At 34.0% G+C, this 22229-nt stretch overlaps 1 long non-coding RNA gene across 2 annotated transcripts; it reads right to left on the bottom strand.

The window, feature by feature from the left end:
- Positions 1 to 16316: 16316 nt before the first annotated feature.
- Positions 16317 to 19195, bottom strand: LOC114534164. Of its 2 annotated transcripts, XR_003688117.1 has the most exons (6): positions 18341 to 19195; positions 18159 to 18240; positions 17654 to 17728; positions 17517 to 17557; positions 17125 to 17199; positions 16317 to 16863 (listed from the first exon to the last, which is right to left on the bottom strand). It is a non-coding gene; the product is annotated as an uncharacterized LOC114534164 (long non-coding RNA). The 2 variants fall into 2 exon arrangements; XR_003688116.1 differs by having other exon boundaries at positions 18159 to 19195.
- Positions 19196 to 22229: the final 3034 nt, after the last annotated feature.

A 22229-nucleotide genomic window follows, 5' to 3' on the forward strand; every position in this document is an offset into this window, starting at 1 on the left:
AAGAGAAAATATCTGTAAGTATATCATTTTCTCCATAACTCCAGAACTTTAAGATGTGTTAAAGTGTTTGTTGTCTGCACTCTTGGAACTACTTGGGACAAAATACGAAATAAAGTATAAGCGCAAACAAATTAACGTATTTGATTTTGCCCGCCACTCTTTGTAGCGCCCTTGACTTTCGGCCACAACAAATTCTCTTCATTGTAGCTGCTCTGCCTGTTTTTACCTTTGGACATTTCCTTGGAAATAGGTTAGATTGTTGTGAAAGAATTATCAATCCAATGAAACAATTTCTAGTCCTGAAATAGGAAGTGTTTTTTGCATCCATGTAAGGTCAATGGCCCCACTGCTATATGTTCTTCGTTTGAGAAACGTTGGTGGTGTTTCTTCTTTTTCAGCTGTGGTTGTAACGTTATAATTTATCTTGTTCCTTGTTCGCAAACTTGAATCTATAATTGTGAGGCCGAAACTGATGCCGAATTTCCCAAATGCGAATATAGAGTTTCTTTTCGATACTACGAACATCGTTAAATTAAAAGTTTTCATTTATATTCACTTCTATATTTTTATATTCACCTTCACATAAGTTTGTGACGAGGAATTTGCCAAGTTCCAAAATTTTAAAAATTTTTATGTCAAAAACCAATCCAGTGAACTTGCAAGATTTTTCAGAATATTTTGAATAGATATGTTTTCCTACGTAGAACCGATGGATTTATTTTGAAAAGTTGAAAATTACTAATAAAACAGTATTTGTCTTTATGCACGAACGTCTGCACTGTTGGTATCAGCGTAAGCGCTATTGCAATGAATAATCAATGATAAGTAAATAATCATACGTGACATGTGCTCTTTTAATATGCTTGATTCAATTGTGGATTTTTTTCTGTTTCTTTACAACACAAAACACCGCTAGTTTGAAATTTTTTAAAACATAAAGTTTCGCACAAAATTTTTTGCATTCTAGACATTCTGCCACTCAGTAAGTTTCCATATTCCTACTTTTTTATTTAATTTGGTGTTATTAAAAACTTTGGCGAGCTTTACCGAAAACAAATTATTGCCAAAATGCTAAACGATCTGATTAAATTTGAAATTTCGTGTGAAACATTCTTGAGATAATTGCCTCAATCGTACACCCCTTCAATTCATACGGGGCCCGTACGCCTATGCTCAGCTTAAGTAGGTCTGAAATTTTTGAAATGTAAAATTATTGTAAAAAGAACAAAGTCACAGTTACTAAAATATTGTTAAATTCTTGCGTATTATCACTTCAAAGGATATATCAATTGTGTATATCTTCTGTGTTCAGAAGTATATAAATCATAGGTAAAAACAAATCAATATCCTATAACATTAACAACTTTTGTAGCGGTGACATATCGTCGTTCTGATTTCGAACAATTATTGAAGCCAATGTGTGGAAAATGTTATATTCACAGATAAAGTTACTATTAAAAAACTGATTCCGTGTTTTTTAAGCTTGGACTCTGTGTAAATTTTGCTCTTTCTTTATTGATTTGCTATATTTTGAAACATGAATTCGATCAGTTGCAGTGGACATATCGTTTTCCACAGCTTTCCTTTTATCGTATACTAATTTGATTTCGTTAATTTGATGTTGTATTGGAATTTTTAAAGATAACTTTTTTTCCACATTTACTTTATGTTAATGTTACACTAGTTCAATGAGCTCATAATGTATAATTATTGACAGGTCTTGTGTTTTTCATTATTTTGTTTCCTAATTTGTTCGACTACATATTAAGCATTTTTCAATTGCTTTGAGCCAGTATTTACAACTGCTTTCTTAAAGTAGAAGTCAAGTCCGTCCTTGCCCGTTCATAACTCGAGTGGTTTCTGAGGCCAAATTTCACAAATGTTTCCGAACAAACTCTAATTCATATTTAATTGAAATCAATAGGGAACCTAAATATTGTTGCATACTATACATACAGCATATTTCTATCCCGTTTTTAAAAGTATAAATTTGGAATCAAACAAAGCTTTCGTTTACATATGTACGGACTTGACATGTACTTTGAAATAATTTCTTTGTTTTATAAGCTGCTATAATTTCAAGGTTATAAGAATAGTTGTTTGTACATTTATGTTAATAGACCTGTAAGCAATTAAAGTTTATTTATTCCATTTTACTTGTCTTGTGTTGTATTGTATTTGCCGTAGGCGTCGTTTACTCTAATTGTATGTTGAAGTGTATTCGTATTCAATAATTTTAGTTACATTTTTTGACTTTATCCTATATGACGAAGCTTGTAAATAAAATAAATAAATATAATCAATAAACAGCCATAGGCCTGATTCATTCATATTTGACCGCATTATGATAAAATGAGGAAGAAAGCTCTTCTTCGAACTGCTTCAAATATTTCCGGCTTAGTCTCATATCTACAAAAAAAAACAGGATTATAGCTCCGCAATAGCGAAGATTTGACGTGAGAAATACTACTAGAAATTCCTGCCAACAATTAGCGAATAATGAATTTGTGATATTGTTGTCATGAACTGAAGATAATTATCATTGGGAACCTAATAACTGGTCTTTCATACGTCTCTAATAACTGCTCTTTATAACGGTATCCTGTTCTAAGCAACACGTTCTATTTCGACATAGCCATTTTCCTTCTCATTCATGGCCTCCTCGTTTACTTGTCATAGCCCAGCGTTGTAGGAACCTCCTTCAGCACACGAGTCATAATTATTATAAAAATCACTTCCTCCAGTAGCACTCCCTGATTAAATCTCTCACCCCCCCCCTTCCCTCTCCTCCAAAACCAAAGGAACCACCACCACGAATCCCCCACCACCACGTTAGACCAAAAAATATTATTTTAATCTTTATTACAACTTTAAACCCGACATTAAATTGAATTGACATTGTGTGTCAATTGTACTAACATTGAATTTGAATATAACATTTTGATACACGATGCAAAGGGTTGTTACATTCAAGATGAGGCGAGGATTCAGCTGCTGTGCAATAGATCATTTGCTCCACCACACACTACAGTTACTACACTGGTAGTCAAAAGAACTGCTCGAAGAAAGTTGCAATGCTGTAAATGAACGTAACTGCAGTTAATTACTACAAAACCACATATGAGTAAATGTAATTAGAGAACATCAAATAATTATATATGACCAGCAGGAATCTCAAAAATTTGAGAATCCTCCAAAATTTCTTTTAGATATTCATTATTGCACTGTTGCTTTCTTTTCATGAATTGTGTTTGTTTGAGCAGTTTTTTTACAGCCAGTGTAGAATTTATATTTGTTTCTCGCAATTTCTCCACAAATGTTTCTCGTGCGCCCACGTTCACCTTCATAGAAACATCGTTGCGAAGACATGCTATTTTCTGGCGTGAAAATGTCAAAAGATCTTCACAGGGCGGGCTTAAAATCTCCATATTTACGCATGATCAACACGAGCGCGCATCAAAGTTAATTATTTACCCTACAGGGAAAATTTCGATTATAAATGAGGTCCCTAACCCCGCCCTAACAGCGGAGGCGTGTTTAGAACTTCCAATGTAAACACTGCATCTAAGTTTCTACAAAATGAACATGAATTTATCTATATCGGCGTAACTCAGAGGGTAGGGTGTCTGTATCTGCAATCTCAGATCATGTAAGCAGAATGTACCTAAGGGGCCAACTACATGGGAGAGTTGTCCCACTAAAGTATTTGACTCTTTTAAAAAAGCAAATGGGTATTCCCGGCCGGGATGGAAATAACTATGTAATTGGCATCTTTCGAGTTGGCCGGGCAAAGAAGATCGAGAAATATTATCTAGTGAACACAAAATAAATATTCGTTTATTACATTTGACAGTTTATATCGTTTGCCAGATAAAAATCACGAATGGTAGAATGAAAAATAAAAAAATGCCAATATTTTAAAAATGCAAAAATCTAGAAATAGAAAAAGTGTTCTAGCTAGGCTGACAACTGAAGAAAGGATACCACAAAAAGCACTTACTACACTCAGCACCATACGGCAAATTCTCTCCTAACTGATTTTTTTCCAATAGATCAGGAAAGCTAGCAAAAATCATTTCATTAAAGTTACTTGTTTTGTTCCTTTTAGTCACTTTCTTGCAAAAATGAAACTTTAAATAATTCAACAGGCAATCTATTGAAAGCAAAAAAAAACATTAATTTTGATGGGATGGAATCACCGGCATCAGTTTCCGCCGTCAAGGCTAAATAGAGAGATGTACGAGGGAGGCGTAGACAAAATTGAGGCGGAAGCCGTTGCCCGGGTTCGTTGAACAGAATTTGACGAGTGCCCGTCGACCTTAAGGGAACGGGAGCGGTCACAGTAGGGGGGGCCGGCAATATACTCTCTATATAATTATTTTAAAACCTGACGTATTCGGTTTTTCAAATAAATTTTTCAAACTTGGACGATAGGTAATTAGCGAAATGTCTCCTTAGCTATGTAAATTGATTATTAAAGGCATGCAATTGCACATTATAAACACCTTCTTAGAGCCAAACTTTCAATTAATAATTTTTTATTTCATCCATATAATGTTATGTAGCCGAAAGTATAAAACCAAGTAGTCTGTTAGAAAATATTATGTAATGTTCTTTAACATGCGAGATTTTTTTATTACCTCTACCAATTTTTATCAATCAATTATCTTAAGCATTCCCAAGATACTCACAACGAGGGTCCGTCCACCTCAGGAGGAATACAAGATGCAACGGTAGGAGCCCCATTTTATTAAAGTTTCTTGTTGAGATTGAGATTGAGGTTTATTCAAATCGCAAGGCAGCAAAAGCCTAATTACCCATGGCCAATGATTGCAAACTTGGTATTAAAATTACATTGTTGTATATACTTTACCAATTATCTTTACAGGGGAATAAAATCCAAAAGCTAAGTAAAAGCTAACCTATTTAACTTTATTAAATTTGCTACACTTAACAAAGATAAATGAGTTTTTGGTCTTATCTCTTTTGACTAAGGGCAAGTTAAAATTATTTACTTTTCTTAAAAGATAGCCTGGATCGCATCTTTCCATATTAATGGGATTTACATTAAAGGAAATCTGCAGTTCTTTACATTTTTCTAAATTAGTTAATTAGTATTTAACCTTAAAAAATTGTTTCATTCAACACCATACTGCAAATTCCTTCATAACTGATTCTTCTTTTTCCAATACATGACGAAAACAAATAAAAAATTGGGAGATACAAGGAGGGTGATTTAGTTTGGGCAAAAATGATAGGCTTCAAAGAGTCACCTGCAAAAGTAAGTGAAAGAAAGGAACTTGCTACTCTAAAAAGTTTTTTACTTGTCTTGTGTTTACCTTATTTCGTATTTTGTCCCAGGTCACCGCTAAGGTAAATAGGCGTTACGCTATCGTGTTCTTTGGCTCTTATGAAAGGTAAGCTATCTTTAATTCAAAAGGTGATCTGTCGAGAGCAAACATTTGATAGCAATTAGGAGACACACAAGCATCAGTTTCATCCATCAAGGCTAAATAGAGATATGTACGAGGGAGGCGTAGACGAAATTGAGGTGGAAGCCGATGCCCGGGTTCATCGAACTGAATTTGACAAGTGCCCGTGGACCTCAGGAGGAACGGGAACTGTCACGGTTGGAGCGCCATTTCATTAAAATTTTTTGTTCAGTTGCTAATATAGTCTCTATATAATAATTTTAAAACCTCCTGTGATCGGTTTTTGACATAACCTTTTCAAACTTGGGCGATAGGTTATTAGCGAAGATGCCGACTTAGCTATATATGTAAATTGAATATTAAAAGACATGCAATTGCACATTCTAAACACCTTCTTAGAGCAAAACGTTCAATTAATAATTCTTTTTAACTAACTTCATTCATTAGTTTTAAGTAGTCCAAAGCATAAAATCAAGCATCTGTTAGAAAATGTTTGTAATGTTCTTTCCCATGCGAGATTTTTTTATTACCTGAATCAATTTTTATCAATCAATTATTTTAGGCATTCCCGAGATACTCACGACGAGGGTCCGTCCACCTCAGGAGGAACACAATATGGAACGGTAGGAGCCCCATCTTATTAAAGTTTCTTGTTGAGGTTGAGATTGAGGTTTATTGAAATTGCATCGCAGCAAAAGCTTAATAATTATTACGCAATGATTGCAAATTTCGTACCAAAATTACATTACTCTATTAACTAGAAATACATGCATGCAGCAACCCCTCGCCTCGGTTAAACGAAATTAGTTAATGATTGTTAGAAATTTTATTTGGTTTTGGGGTTTTGGAGGGTACATGGTATGTGTATTGTAACTTTATTTTAAATGAACAAATTTCCGTATTTCCCAATACATTTTGAAGCAAAAAACTATGTCGAAATTTAGAAAATATATCCAAGTTCATTTATATTTATTAATTTTGCAGTATTTTGTGGTAGTTTTTGAGTTTTTATCGAAGTTTGACATGTATGTATGTGATATATTATTGATAATTGGTGATAAAGTTGCCAACCTTAGGATAAATTAATATATGCTAATCACTGAGTAGCGTGTACGCGCTCGGAACACGAGTGTTGGGCTGCCTATGCTCGCAACGGCCGTATATTTTTAAAGAATCAAAGTTTACCCTCATATTTTTGTGAAAAAATGGCAAAAATACGACAAGATTCTTACTTTTTTCTGGAAGTTAAGTTACTCATCTATAGTCAGTGTTATGGTAAATTATTTTAATTATTAAATACCATGAAATATAACATCAGACGTCTCATACAACGTTTCGACTGGTTTTTGTACGGGAATGTCTTGATTTTGTTTTCTTTTCGTCATTATGAAAACGGAATTTATAAATAAATTTATATTGTTGTTTATCACATAACACATTCAGATTTATAGTGAAATACATTTGAGAATATTAAAGTTGTGTTTGCCACAAAAGAATTACTTTTTAAAGCTGTGCCGGATGAAATGTTATCAAGTGTAAAATCTTCCGACTTCATTTAATATACAACGGTGAATTCGGTCGAAAATTTCGTCTTGTTATTTGTTAAACCGTGAAAAGTTCAGACCTCATTCGAGTTTCCCTCTAATTTAGTAAAAAGACATATATTCCATATTTTATAAAAATATAAATTTGTAAATTTCATCAAAATTTTGCTAAATGGCAGTTATTCATTGACATTTGAAAATACAAATTTTTGTCTCGACCAATCAAGAGCTTAGTAGTTCACACTGGCGCATGCGCAAAACGTAGAAGACTGTCAATAGCGTGAGGTCCATTGCATAATGGCGGACGACTTTGATTTCGCATTTGCATATCGTGGGTGTAAATATCCGAGCGGAATTAGTACCCTCACACGGTGCTCCGCACCGGCTCGGGGATTATATTTACAAGGGAATAAAATTCAAAAGCTAAGTGAGAGCTAACCTATTTAATTTCATTAAATTTGTTACACTTAGACAAGATAAATGAGTTTTGGTCCTATCTGTTTTGATTAATGGCAAGGTAAAATTATTTACTTTTTTTAAAAGATAGCCTGGATCGCATCTCTCAGGCAATATACGACGAATCTTGTGACTTTCATCAGACATTACAGATTGAAACAAAGTGTCTTATAAATATTCATGATGATCTTTCACAGGTCTAATGTTTAACAATATAAGATCATCAAGGTAATTCGTATCGTAATTGCCCTTTTTGTCCAACCGTGTCAGTTCATTCTTTAAATATTGTGGTAATGTTTTAATGTTTACTGTTTTTAAATTCTCTAAATCTTTTGATTTCGCTTTACATGTTTTAATTAATTGCGCCAGAAAATACAGTTTTTTATTCACTTTCTTTACCACTACAGCAACGTGCTCATTCAATTCCAATTTCCTGCTAATAGTGGGTCATAACAAGTTTAAAATGCTTTCCACGACTTCTAATTGTCTACCATTTGAAAGTTAGATCCATATTAATGGGATTTACATTAAAGGAAATCTGCAGTTCTTTACATTTTGAATTAGTTAGTATTTAACCTCAAAAAGCATTGCTACATTTAGCACCATACTGCAACTTCATTAATAACTGATTCTTATTTTTCGACTAGATGACGAAAACAAAGACGGGAGATTTGGTGTGGGCCAAAATTAAATGGTTAGAGAGTGGCCGCAAAAGTATGAAAAAGAACGAGACGTGATGGTAAAAAATTTTGTGAATTGATTGCGTTTATCCTATTTGTACTTGTTTTAGGTGGTGGCTAAGGTACATAGGCGTTACGCCATCATGTTCTTTAGCTCGTATGAAAGGTAAGCTATCTTTCTTAGCTTTTGTTGTTTAGAATTTTTTGGAAAACTGAAAACTTTAATTCAACAGTTGATCTGTCGAAAGCAAACATTTGATAGCATGGAAACACCGGCATCAGGGCTAAATAGAGATGTGTACGAGGGAGACGTAGGCGAAATTGAGGCGGAAGCCGATGCTTGGGCTCGTCGAACAGAATTTCACAATTGCCCGTCGACCTCAGGAGGAACAGTAGCTGTCATGTTTCATTAAAGTTTCTTTTTCAAATATTCTCTCTACATAATTATTTTAAATCCTGCCGTGATCGGTTTTCGACATAGCCTTTTCAAACTTGGACGATAGGTAATTAGCCAAGATGTTGCCTTAGCTATGTAAATTGAATATTAAAGACATGCAATTTCACAGTATAAACACCTTCTTAGAGCAAAACGTTCAATTAATAATTTTAGTACTTCATCCATTAATTTTAAGTAGTCCAAAGTATAAAACAAAGCATCTTTTAGAAAATGTTTGTAATGTTCTTTCACATGCGAGATTTTTTTATTACCTGTACCAATTTTTATCAATCAATTACTAACGACGAGGGTCCGTCCACCTCAGGAGGAATACAAGATGCAACGGTAGGAGCCTTATTTTATTAAAGTTTCATGTTGAGATTGAGATTGAGGTTTACTCAAATTGGATCGCAGCAAAAGCTGAATTACGCAATGATTGCAAACTTTGCATTAAAATAGCATTATTACTTTGCTAAATATATTTACAAGGGAATAAAATCCAAAAGCTAAGTAAGAGCTAACAAATGTAATTTTAATAAACTTGCTACACTTAGCAAGGATAAATGAGTTTTTGGTCTTATCTCTTTTGTCTAAGAGCGTGTTAAAATTATTTATACTTTTCTTAAAAGATAGCCTGCATCGAATCTTTCAGACAATAAATGACGAATCTTCTTATTTTCATCAGACATTACAGATTGAAACAAAGTGTCTCATAAATATTCATGATGATCTTTCATTGGTCTAATGTTTAACAATTTAAGGACCGAGAGCAAAACGTTAAATTAATAATTTTTATTACTTCATCCAACATTTTTAGTAATTCCAGTGTAAAACCAAGAACAAGTATTTGATAGAATATGTCTGTACTCTTTCACATGCGAGACTTATCCCTTGTACCAATTTTTGTCTATCAATTTTTAGCATTGCAAGAAGAAAATTGAAAGTGTCCAGGGTCCCTCGACCTCAAGTGCAAGGGGAGAGGCAACGGTAGGAGCCCCATTCATTAAAGTTTCTTGTTCAGTCGTTTACATACTCTGAATTTTTTAAAACCTGCGCGAGATCGGTTTTTGACATCACTTTTTCAAAATTGGGAGAGATTAAGGAGTCTCCATAAGGTAATATTTAGGAGTCGCAATAAAATTTTGCAGTATAAACACCTTCTGAGAGCAAAACGTTAAATTAATAATTATTATTATGCATATGCAATCTGCGTTCTGATTGGCTAGCCACCTACAAATAATTCCTGATATTTGTAATTATGACGTCAAATTTACAAATAATTCCTGGTATTCTGTAATTGTGACGTCATATCTACAAATAATAGTTATAAAAATTGTTGACGCCAGCAAAAGCTGGGATTTTTTGAAAAATTGAACAAATATGGCGAGGGTCGCTTTTGTTTCTACAAGCGACATTCAAAAGCTTTTGGACGACAAAGATGCAAATAATACTAAGAAAGCAACAAAGCACGTTTTGAACATATTTACAACATACTTAAGGGAAAAGAAATTGAATGAACCTTATTAGAAGAAAACTTTAGCTGAAGCTTTGAAAGTATTCTATATCGAAGCTCGAAAAGCAGACGGCACAGCATACAGCAAAAGCACCCTGAATTGCTTGAGATTTGGTTTAAATAGACACTTTCTATCAACTCGGAAAATAAACATAATAAAATATCCAGCATTTTACTAAGCCAACAAAGTTTTTAGTCCAAAATGTGTCGAGCTTAAACGAGAAGGTCTAGCCAAAGTCGAACATAAACAACCGATATGTCAAGACACTCAAAAGCTGTATTCATGTGGTATATTTGACATAGAGCATCCTGTAACACTTCAAAACAAAGTCTTCTTTGAAGTAATGCTATATTTTTGCCGTCGTGGGGAACAAAATCTTCGTCAGCTGAAGAAAACTGACTTCTCGGTGATTACTGATGCAAACGGAAATAAATGTGTCTGAAATTAAAACAACCGAGGAACTGACAAAAAACCGACACGAGATTGACGATGGTTTGGGCGGAGGTATTATGCTTGAAAACCCTGGTCCGCACTGTCCTGTAGCTTCCTTCGAGTTGGATTATCCTTTTCTAATGGATGACAAAGGTGTTCAGGTACATAAGTTTACTTTATTGTGTTACTTCTATTAGAAGTGATTGAATAATTATGAACCCCTTGAAATTTCCATGTCATGCATGTTTCCCATTTCTTTATATAGCTTGACATGTTCAAACAAGTACAGTGCCATATTTTGTTATGATTGTATGTAAAATATTATAGATCAAAGCAGAATTGGAAAGAATTGAAGGAATGAATGAGATAGAGAAGGGAATAAGAGAGTTGTGGGAGGCGAACAAACCGAAGCTGCTATCAGCACTAGAGAATACGCAACGCGTCAGATGAAAGGGGTATAATTACAAAATTATTAATATATAGTTAAATTTTTACTCTCTAAGACCTCCTATATCAAGATTGTTATTTTATATTAAGAATAATATGAATTACCGAAATAATACTTGTATTCCATTTAATTTTTTGTAGATTTGGAAGACCAATGTATTTTCGCCTCCTTGCCGCATGCTCTTGGTGAGAGAAAGACCACCAAATTAACTCCAGGAGAGTTCTTTCTGGATTTTTTGTCTGTAAGTTTCGTTATCATTTGTAACCATGAATAAAAGTCTATTATATATAGTTATTATTTTATATTTACTCACATTGGAATTTCATTTTTTCAGGCTGACGACGATGATGATGTCAAGACGAAAATAAGTCACTCCACATCGCCAAAGCTTCTGGCTTCTGGGTCATTAGGTGACATCAATTCGTTGGCTTTGATTGCTGAGGAAATGGTGGTGGTGAAATTCAAGTCTACCAAAATCCTGATTGCTGTGACTTGCTTGATGGCATCTTATTACCTATTCAATGCCGAATACCCGAAAGGACCTTCTGGCCACAGCAAGAAAGTATATATGTTCCTGCGCTTTATTTTGTTGGGAAAACAAAATAACGCTTTTCCTCTCGCTGTTGAGATTTTGCTGTCGTTGATATGAGTACCAATAATTGAATATATATTGAAATCTTGCCAGCTAACATTTTTGTCATGTTTTGTAATAGGTTGCTATAACCTATTATCATTGGTTAACACTACTTAAACAGTTATTAATACGTCAAAACTACTAGTTAACAATAGGTTATTTTAACCTATTTGGTATACGTAAGAACAACAACCTATTTTAAACCGGTTCTTTTAGCCTATCAGTTTTTACAGTGAATGAAAGCGGATTGAAAACATAATCAAGAAACGAGAAATAAATATGACATTTAGAGTCTTTTAAAAACAATTACCTGAATATATATCAGACATGTTCAGTATCAGGCACAACGCTAACTTACCACCTTAACCTCGAAAACTTAACAAACAAACCTTTATATATAATACTGATTTCATGAAAAAGTCATTTTCTTATAGAGCTGCGCATCTGCATGGAACAACTTACCCGCATCGTGGCATAGTTAATGAATACGATCGAATCTCTGTCTTAGTGAAAAATTTAAAAATCTAATTAATAACCATATTCAGGGTCTGAAACTAGTTCAAAATGGACATTAGCAATATCTTTAAATAATTATATAAATCAATCATCACTTGTTTGATGTTTGAGCACGTGTGATCTCGTAACTTTGGCGAAACACATGTGGAAAAATACCTATATTTTATTGCATACGTGTAGACATTTAGGTTAAGTTAATAGCTAATTGTAACTAATATTATAGTGTAATTAGAACGGCTCCTTGAAAATCAGATATAACTAGGACTACCGTTTTCAAATAACTGTAATAATAATAATGAAAACTTTAGCCCCGTTTACACAATCATTTTTGGAACGGCACGCTTAAATTTTGGCACGCGGGCCAAAAAAATGGCACGGCACGCTTAAATTTTGTCGTGTAAACAGACATAAAATGGTCTGCAGCCCCTTAATTTTATCCGTGTTTTATTTGCTTCAATTGATGCATCTCTGCTTTGTTTAATAATATTTAACAGCTGCCGTTTAAGTTTCCCGCCAGAAAATAGTGACAAATCGCTGACTTTTATTGCGACAGCGATGTAGTTATGGGTGCCAAACGGGGTGCAAATTAAAAATTTTGTGGCACGCAGGCCAAAAAAGAAAATAACGTGTAAACGCGCTTTACCGTGAAATTTTTTTTGGCCCGCGTGCCAAAATTTAAGCGAGCTGTGCCAAAAATTGTTTGTCGTGTAAACGGGGCTTTTATTAAATAATGAATTCTTAGGGTACATACAATTGTATGTCTCACTTATTTAAGGTAATCTACAATCCGCTACTTGAACAATTAATGACTACAATTTACCAATACACGCAACACACCATCTATACAACATCATTATAAAATATTAATAATAATAATAGTTATATCAATACACCTTTTTAAAACTTTTTTACACACATTTACATACCATAAATATTACCATGAATTATTATTTGAAATTAAAATTATTGAAACCCTTTTTGTTTTTTATCTAAAACAACGAAATAATATTAGGTTTACTACTACACTATTGGAAAGAATTTGATAAGAGATCCTTACGTACGTGTGCCTTTCTGACGTGTTTCACCAAGGTGTGTGGAGTTGCACAATCGTGTGTGCAACACTGTACGCCCAGCCGGGAAATTTCTTTAAAAAAATAAAATCTGGCATAGAATAAAAATGTGAATCACTTATTATATGGGCTTGTTATAAATGGTGAATAACCTTACTCAAGAATATATGCCACCCACGGCCCTCTTTTCCCCTTGGTTTTTGCGAAAGCACTTCTTAGCTCGTTTAGAAATTCCTATAAATATATAAAAAACTATTATTAAAAGAAAATTTCTCACCCTTTTTAACCTACCAGGTGATCTGAGTCGAAAATGTCAGCCAATCAGAGGAAAATAATGTTACTCTTCCTGGCGGTTATTTACTATCGTTTAACAGTTTAAATGAAAAGAGGAAATCGCGCGTTACTTTCTGGCAGTTGTGGAAGGTTTTAACAATGTTAGGGCGACGAAAGCATTTGTATTTTATCAAGTATTAGTTTTTCTCATTTGTATTTACCGTCTGAGCTGCCTTCAAAAGGTTCAATCACGACTTTTCAGTTCCAAAATAAATATTGGCTAGGCCTGCCGAAGAAAGTTGTCATCGCACTGATCTCTGGTGTGAATTTATATTTGCTTGCAAAATAATGCGTTGCGAGCTTGTTGCGAAGTCACCTGGCCTCTTCTACTCAACCCGCCCTGTTGAATAGTGTTTCCTATTTCCACTTTGATGTGGTGATAAGCGTTGATTTTATGTTATATAATAATATATGAAGCAAATTGTTCAAGTGCAATTCTTTAACAGACTTTGGTAAGCTAAGAGTAAGCAGGGTTGATTATTGGACGGAATCTCTATAGCACCGGTATCACCTTCGCTAATTTCCATAAATTGGGAATGCATGGTACAGTTAATTACTTTTGCGAGTTGTCCCAGGTAACAGGCAAAGTGTCTTTGATGACGCTCATGCATGTTTAATTTATCTGGCCCCGGTGATTTATTTCTGGGCATATCTTCAATAATTCGCCAATTTTTGAACAAGCATGTTCAAACTTAAACTCTTCTATAGGATAGGGTACATCAAGCGAAATAATATATAAGTCTTCAGCAACTGTCTCAAGATCTTTCGAATAAATGTGTTTTACCTTTCACGGGTATCGACTTGTCACTTATTTCCCAAAGTAAACCTGGATTTTTTTTTAAGTCTAACTCTAATCTAATTTCGCTTCCCTAAATTTTTCCTAATCTCTCTCAGAGCTGATTTTGAATTTTTTTTTGTGATTTGTCTCGAAGTCCCACAAGCTCTTTCGAATCTGGTGAACCCAATGTATTGGTTCGTCTTCTAATTTTAATTTTTTTAATTGGTGGATGGTGATTCAATGTTGATTGGATCGAAACCTTTAGTATAACTACTTTAGTTTTGGTGTTTACATCTGTTTCGTCGATGTCGATAGCAGGCAATCAGATTTATTTGCTAGATCAGGGAAAAAATGTAGGATCCTACTTTGTATATAGTTTCTAACCGTAATTCGAGGGAGGTGCTTAGGGACATACATAAGCCATGGCAGAAAGTGTAGACTGCATGATTGTGGAGTGTAAAGCACCACTTTAAAACTAATATAAAATCTATTAGCGATTACGCCATATCAGTAAACATCAGTAATATCGATTTTGTCTGTCCGGTTGTCCATTCCAAAGATGTCGTATTTACGGGTGTCCGTCTTGAATGTTTTAAGGGGGTAAATTATATATTTTTCTATTGCGCGCATGCATGTTTATTCAGAATATCCATGTCGTGATTGTGGTCGGTATATGATTTACGAAAAGTCAATAGCTTCTAAAACTTGGATTTTCATCGGAAGCAACGTCTTTATTTTTTACTGCGGATTTTAATCAAGCTGATGAACGTTTTAGTGTTTATTCAAGCGGTAAGCAATGCATATGTTTCTTTTAATATGAGTTTGACTGTGCTCTTACAGCCAAGCAGAAATATTCCTAAGAAGACAGTTTGTTTTCATTCAAAAGCTCTGAATTCCAGCCTCATAGTCATAGAATCAGACATATATTTTATCTGTAGAAAATTTACCAACTGTTATATGTACGACACAAACATGTTAAATGACTTTTCATATGAAATATGTCAATAAATTGTTGAAATTGACACACAAACACAGAAAGTAAATACCACTGATTCGCCCATTAGCGTTGTGGCGAAGCCTGCTGAAGCACAAAGAATCATTGATTTGCCCGTAGTGTATAAGACCAAGACACAAAATAACAAAAAATATAGATAATAATTTGGTATAAATAATTTTTATGGACGAGAGCTTCAAGGATTAGGACATTGAAGCACATTAGCGTGATATTCACAGAGCACTTGTGGATACTTTTTAAATAGCTCATACGATGTTTTAATATTATGATGGCCTTAGTAAAGCACACAAATTAAAAAAAGTTATTTCAATGATGGCGACTCTCCCATGTATGATCTTAGGAATCATAAAACTGATTTAATATCACCATGGACAACAAAAGAAAGAATTTCCTAAAATAAGGTTCAGATACAATGGAGCCATCTATTGGAATAACCTACCTATATGTTGATGTAAAAAGGGCTGATTCTTTTAATTTATTTAAGAGAAGTATGAAACCAAAAGCGATGATCTTTTCTCTACGATAACATTTTGTTTATTTATGTGTTTATAGTTTTTCCATTTATTTCTCTGTTTTGTATTTGCTTATTAATCTTTGTATGTAGTTTCGCTGTACTGCCTGTACACGCCCTCATGAAAAGCAACTTAATATTGATGCAGGCTAGAATGTCTAAATTAGCAAAGTAGTGTAAACATCTAAGCGATAAGCAATAAATATGATCCAAACCCACGTGGCCTGCAGCATGTAACTTGCTCATATGACTTGCATTGGGTCCAATTGAAAAGAGCAGGGTGAAAACAAGATTTCAGTAACCACCGTTAACTTATAAATCCAAAGCAGCACTTCACTTGCGATAGTAAGTGTTCTAGTTCAATCAAGTTGTTTTAACATTTTTTTCTGTCACCATTATCGTAAAATTTTTAAAAGGTGAATATGATATTGTTAAAAACTGAGTCACACAGCTTTTACAGTAAATTAGCGACTCAACTTGAAACTTTAATGAAATGGCGCTCCTATATTCACTGTTAATTTTGCGGTGTCATATTGACACCAAAAAAGGTGTCAAATAAAAAGGTACAGAATAACACCATTTCGGGTGCTAAATTGACACCGCGAAATAAGGTGTCAAATTAGCACGATCTTTGGTGCTTGTTTGACGCCTACTTTTGGTGTTAATCTAACACCTGAAGTTTGTGTGGATTAGTTTTTGCACTTTTAGCGCTAGCAATGGAGCGACTAAATAGCATAAGCTATAATCATACGAAGTAGACCAAATGCGATTAAAAAATATTTATTTCTACATATGCTGTGACAGGAAAATCTACGTAGCTACAAGAATGTTTAAAATGTTTACGGTACTTAACGTCCTTCAAAAGTTTTTGTCCTAAGGCTTCCCGACGAGAGCAGTTTCCAAGAATGCACACACATTTGCCACACCACCAATGTACTCCATGTTTAGTAGATAAAATGAAGTTGAGTCTGTTCTTTGATAAGTTAACATTTGCCCCTCCACCGCAATCATCAAAGTTTGAACATCTTAAAGGTCTTCTGAACGAATTAGCCTTGGGTCCTGATCTATGGAATCAACAACGTATAATAAATAACAAATATTTTTAAAGAGGACTTTAAAAGTGTTTAAAAAACAAAATCAGCCCACAGAGTTTTGTCACACTTAGGGTTAGGGTATTATGTCGAACAAAGAAATTTGACAGTCAATTATCTGTTTGGATTGTTTGTCAACAAGAATTATAACAAAGTGTTGAAATAGAGCACTTGACATCAATCCAACAGGTACCTTATATCGACATGAATGCTGTAAACTAAAAGCAAACTTACCTCTGTAATAAGCTGAAGTGCAGGATATTCTTCTAAAATTGTTTCAACCTATGGCCTTGTTATGGTCCATGAACCCTGTATCAGAATGAATTGAATTATCATGTTTAACCAGTCAGACCCATTTAATAAAGGGTATATACATATAATAGAGGTGTTATACTGTACTTTTTGATAGCATGCCTACAACCAGATTCAATTTCCTACTCCCAACTATTCAACTATACTGACACCCTAGTTCAGGAACATTTTAAAATCAGGATCAGGATTTTCAGGATTTTTTTCAAAATACAAACCACACAAAATACAAAATCTAAGATGAAAAGGGTCGACAGAAACCAAGTTTGGCAAACACAGATAATCATAAAGATTACAACAACAAGGTTATCACTTACTGTTCCACAACCACAATTGAGTCAGCAAGGAAGGGATATTTCTAAATTATCATGGATGAAATATTTTGTTTTTCTTCCATAGTTGGATACATTAATTGTATACACTTTCATTGTTGACAGTAAATATCCCTTCATACCCTTGTCATATCATTAGAATTACAGTTTCCCCTTAATTTGCCACATTTGAGGCCTTCATTCAATCTTGGTGAAAACTTAAAATAGACAAGAATTATAATTAATCATAGGTATTGCAGATTTATTTATAGTTGATAAATGTATCAGTCCACAATTCAAACTCACTATAGAACACAATCAATGGCTGGGCAATTGAATGACTGACAGTATTTGTTATTGTATTTGTTAGAATACAAGTTGAATTCAAATTTTTCAGCAGGGTATTAAATAGTACTTTCAAGTAACCTGTAGGAGATTTTATGTCTCAATAATGTTATCAAAAGACATATTACATAGGCACATATATTCCATGAAACAAAAAACTTTCTCTAACATCAAATGTATCAAATAGGGCACAAATTGTCAACTGCTATTAAATATAGGATAAAATATCGTTAAATTACATCAATATAAGAGCCTAGTGCAGATGCTTCATAAAATCACGGTAAAATAAACATGAATAGATACCTATTATTGCAATGATATTTTCTTCGACCCAGATTGCTAAAGAGATCATCGCAGTATTAAAAGTAGAATTCATTTGGCTTCTCTATAATAATAAATAACACACATTTGTTTGTTTGGCGATTTGGCCGTTTGAGCGAACGTGGACCTCCGTACTCGATCAAATTCAATTCAATTCAACTTACCAAGATATTTCTGAGATAATATCATAGCCAATTCTCTTGATATTTCCTTATGTGAGTCCGTTGTTGTTCAGCATATTTAGAAGTACCAAAATAGTTAAGAAAATACGCTCAAAACGTCTTCAACACGGCAGTATGAAGTACGATTCAAAAGAGTTTTCAAACGACGCGCTCAAAATTTCCATACAGGCGCTGATCACGTGTTATATTTTGTTCCTTATATGGACATACATATCAGGCGATTGCGAAATAAATACTTTGTAGCAATCAATACATATAGGCAGTCCGAAAATATAGCACGGAATAACATAGTTTGATGAAATGAAAAGGACAATACATCACTATCGATGTACCATTTGTCTAGTATTCCTCTCTATTGGTTTTTTTGTATCATAGGAACAAGCCGAATTTCCATGTCGTCAGATCACTCAGATGAATAGTTGTGAGAAAACGCACAGGAATTTCTTGTTCCAAAACATTGATTCGAAAATACAGATTTATTTTCCAATAACTTAAATAACCGCTCTTTCCCTATCCATTCTGTCTGAAAATGACTTTGTAATAAAGTCGAAAATTCTCTACCGCCATTTAGTGTTATTTTGACACCCCATACTTTAACTCTCAATCTGGCGTTATTTTAGCACTTTCCGTCTGCAAAATAGGTGCTATTTCAGCACCTTGCGAAGGTGCTGAAATTATAAGGTGTCATATTGGCACTTTTAGCGTAATGTCAGATTTGGTGGTGTTAAATTAGCACCGAAATTGGTGTCAAAATAGCACTTTCTATTTAACACCACTGCAATGTGTTGATTTGGCACCTACGCTGGTGCTATTTTAGCACCTCAAAATTAACAGTGTACCGTTGCATTTTCATTGGAAGTTGAGTCTTCCGGCTCTTTTCCATCTTGTTTTATCGATCTTTCCATCTATATTGGAAGGAAAACATCATGGCCAGAAATTGCGGACATGGAATATGCAGATTGCCGTAGCAAATTTGCATATCTGTTCAAATATTATTCGTTTGCAGAACTATAAATTATATTGCGCATTCTTAAATTTTGCAAAATTTAAGAAAATCATTGCATCTTTGCTATTTGCCCTGGTTGTTTCTTGTAACTCGTGTCATATTGAAGATCCTGAGGTAATATTTTGCTGGCAAAGGTTTATGTCGGCTCTGCATTTTTTTTTTATTTCTACGCTATTACGGTTTTCGTTTTATATGGTATTCAACGTGATAAATGACCAAAACTTTGTTTTGAAAATGCAGGACGAATAGTGATAAAACATTTTGAAATACTGTATAAAAATATTAAGATTAACTTGCTCTGCAACGAGCAATTAAGGCAAATTATAATTGACCTACCTAAAGGTGTATTTTTAGCGTTTAGTACTGTGCACATTACAGTTTACTATAAACTCACGAAGCTTTATTTTGACACCATATGGAAAATTAGGCGGAAGTAGAATGTTAAATATGTCCGAATTTTCTGGCCATGTAACGACGAAAGAATTTTCATTATGATGCTGAATGTAGCAAGCGATTTTTCAGGCTAGACACTTTTCTTGTTCCCAGAAAGCATTGGTATCATTCTTGCAGTGGCTAGCATAGCTATAACACAAATATCCTAACATGCTGTAAGGATATTACACATCACAGTAGGGTTTAGAACAATTTCATATTTGCAGACAAGGAACGCTTAAAGTATTAAAAAAATTTTCACGGCCCTCGTTTAGTTGTTAATTGGTTACAACTCCATCCAGAAATATAGTCAACGAGCCCGGCACTGATTGTTTGAAAAAGGGAAGTCTCATCAAAATTTTTAAAAGGCGATATAAAAAACCGAGCCCGGCAGGTTTTAAAAAATTCTGGGTATATTAGCGACTTATCGAGTTAGAATTTTTTTTTAAATACACTCCTCATACCATTAAACTGCCAGAAGTTGAGGTCCCTTGGTCTTCTTTTTTGACATTAACACGTCTCCTTTTAGCCATCTATTGGAAAAAAAAAGAATAGTGACGAAACAATTTGCTGTATGATACTGAATGTAGCGAGTGCTTTTAAGGTTAGCCACCTTCCTTTACCGTGTAAAAAATGGTATCACTTTTGCAGTGGCTAGGAAATCTATAACACTATAATAATTATCTCAAAATACCGTTTGAGTTATTATATATAACGGTATGTTTAGCACAATATCATAATTCCAGAAAAGGGCGCTAAAGAGAAATGTATACGATCGACGACCTTCGCTCAGTTGTTGACCTGCTACAACTACATTTAAAACCACAGTCAAACCCTGCAAACTGTTTGAGAATAGGGAGCAGAAGTCTCCATACGCTGGTTCTCAAGATTATTGAGTGTTCAACCATCTCCATTCAAATTCTTGAAAATTCCAAATCGATTATTTTTTTTTATTCATTTTCCACACTGTGTTTTAAAACTATAAAAAAGCTATAGGCTACCATGCAATAAGTACAACTTTACCTATGTTTATACCAATCTGAGTGTTTAGTGAAAAACTTTATTTGCGAGTTTTAATATAAGTCAAATATATATATTTGATCATTATATCACCCGTTATATCACAAAGTACTTGCAAGTATAACCCCGTATAGGAAGTATAATGTTTATGCTTATTAGCAATAGTGATACAAGTGCAACAATTTACTTATACTGCATGTGCAGCAGTGCTAAAAAAGATCATTACTTTCTCGCTAACGGTTTTCATCCAAGACTTGCTGAATTATCTGTTAGCTACACACAGTACCACACACACCGTTATGTTGTTTTGTTGCATGATTTTAAAAAATTTTGAAGTAATTTGTCTCAAATTTTTATAAGCTTTTTCGTGTCTGGCGAAACCAATGTGTTAGTGCAACTTCTAATTTTAATTGCATGTTTTAATTGGTGCATGGTTATGTAATGTTGATTGCATAGAATCCTTAAGAACTCTAGTTTTTTGTATTTACATTTGCTTCGTCACAGTGCATGGCAGATTTAGGGGGCAATCAGAATAATTTACACAGCTAAATTTTAAATTCAAAACACCTTAATAACAACGCTATTGGTTATGGATTTCAAAGAGATATTTTCAGATAAAAATCTAGCAGTGAGATTGCGATATTGAGCTGATTACCCCTAAATCAGTCACTGATTCGTCAAAAATCTATAGCAGGCAATCAGATTTCATAGCCAGATCAGCAGAAAAAATGTAGGATCCATCATACCTTGTGTAGCCCGTAATATACGTAGAAGGTACCTTAGGGATTTTCAATTTCATTATTACATAAACCATGCAGAAAGTGATAGAGAAAACACTTTGAAACTAATATAAAATCTATAAGCGATTGCGCCTGATAGGTAATCCTTGTTGGGTCGTTTATTATTGGCTTAAGATTAACGCCATCACTGAGTTCTGCATGTTATAACATTTTTTCAGGGCCCTTTTTTAATAAGTTATAAATCGAATCACGAATAATGTCATTTTTCAGGCCACATTTTTTGTTCGAAGAAAGCATTGGTATAATTCTTGTAGTGGCTAGCATAGCTATAATACTAATATCCTAACATGTAAACACATAAAGTTATTACCCGTCACGGTAGGGCCTATTATAACAATATCATATTTGCAGACAAGGAATGCTTAAAGTGGCACTGAAAGAAATGTTTACGGCATTCCTTTAGTTGTTGATCGGCTACAATTTTATCCTGAAATATAGTCAACGAGGCCTGCACTGCCTGTTTGAAAAAGAGGAAGCCTCAAAATTTCTAAAAGGTGATGTGAAAACCGGGCCAGGCAGGTTTTAAAAAAGTTTAAGGAATATTAGCGACTGAATTAGAAATTTTAATAAAATAGCCCTCCTACCAATATTCCGGCTGAAGTCGAGGGCTCTT

Source organism: Dendronephthya gigantea, unplaced genomic scaffold (genome assembly GCF_004324835.1).
Source record: "Dendronephthya gigantea isolate DGI-Jeju-01 unplaced genomic scaffold, DenGig_1.0 000097F, whole genome shotgun sequence".
NCBI classification, from domain to species: domain Eukaryota; kingdom Metazoa; phylum Cnidaria; class Anthozoa; order Malacalcyonacea; family Nephtheidae; genus Dendronephthya; species Dendronephthya gigantea.